Consider the following 1,342-nt stretch of genomic DNA (forward strand, 5'->3'; position numbering starts at 1 on the left):
AAAAACAACAAAAAAAGATATTTTACATTTCTCCAAATATTTCCCGAATTACGTTAACAGTGTGAATACATTTTTTTTATTGCTGATTCTTTGGATAAGCTTGAAGTTAATTTTTAAATCATTTTCAAACACAGGGAAGAAAGGTCGACCTTTAGAAAATTTGGTTTTGCATATGTGGAATTTTGCAATTAGAATAACAAAGTTAACCAAGAATTGCATTTACCTATCATTATTAGTATAATGTAAGATGATATATTTGGCTTGTAGTTTAATTGGTGTGTTGGAGTGCGATATGATGTACACCTCAACTTCTTTCCAGAATATCTGTGAAAATTTACATTCAAAAAATAGATGATTAATTGTTTCCTCCTCAGTATTACAGAATACACAGTTGGCGTTAATATTGACAAATTTAGCTAAAAAGGCATTAGTAGGGTAAATATTATGTATAATTTTGTATTGGATTTCTTTTATTTTGTTAGAAATAGCAAATTTGTGTGGAAGGATCCATGTTATTTTCCAGTTAATATCAGGGAAAGAGGAGGACCATACAAATTTCCCTCACGGAGTAAGTTCCCTTTACCTAAAAAAAAGTTTTTTATATGTTTATTATTACATTGATGACTTATAAAGTTTACACCATTAATAAAGAGGGTGAGGTCCACTTTCTCTGCCTCTTGGCTTTTAAAATGACCTTTGAGTAATTGGAGAATACCACCGGGGATAGCATTTATCACCATTTGAAATTCCGTATAGGTAATGGGAAAAATTTTGGATTTAAGAAATTCTTCATAACAAAAAATTTCACCTGTGTTATTTTGTAAATCCTTAAGATAAATTATTCCTTTGTCAATCCATTGTTTCAGAAAAAAAGATTTATTTTTCCTAGTTATGAATTGGTAATTCCAGATACTAGTTCTGTGCGGGGAGAAATTATGGATAAATCACAATTTTGCTGCTGATAAAGCTTGTTGGTGAAATTTAGACAATTTTAGTGGTAATTTTAAAACCTCATAATCGCAATTTAAGAAAGGGTAAGCCTGCGATTTTCCTAAAATATTCTGTGGTATAAAGTACCAAAGAGATTCTGGCTTTTTCAAACATTCTTTTATCCAATTTATCTTAAAGGTACGGTTCATATCCATATATTCTAACAATTCAATGCCACCATTACCTCTCGGGGCTGCTTAGATCTCTTTTTTTAAATAGTGGCCTTTACTTTTCCAAACAAAGTTGTTGTCAAAATGAAATTGTATAATAAAACAGGCAGACATTAGGGAGAATTTTAGATTCTATTATTTTAACAATCAGGTTCTACATCTAGTTATAAGACAATAACATG

This window comes from Cyprinodon variegatus, unplaced genomic scaffold (assembly GCF_000732505.1).
Source record: "Cyprinodon variegatus isolate N-32 unplaced genomic scaffold, C_variegatus-1.0 Scaffold476, whole genome shotgun sequence".
Lineage (NCBI taxonomy): Eukaryota > Metazoa > Chordata > Actinopteri > Cyprinodontiformes > Cyprinodontidae > Cyprinodon > Cyprinodon variegatus.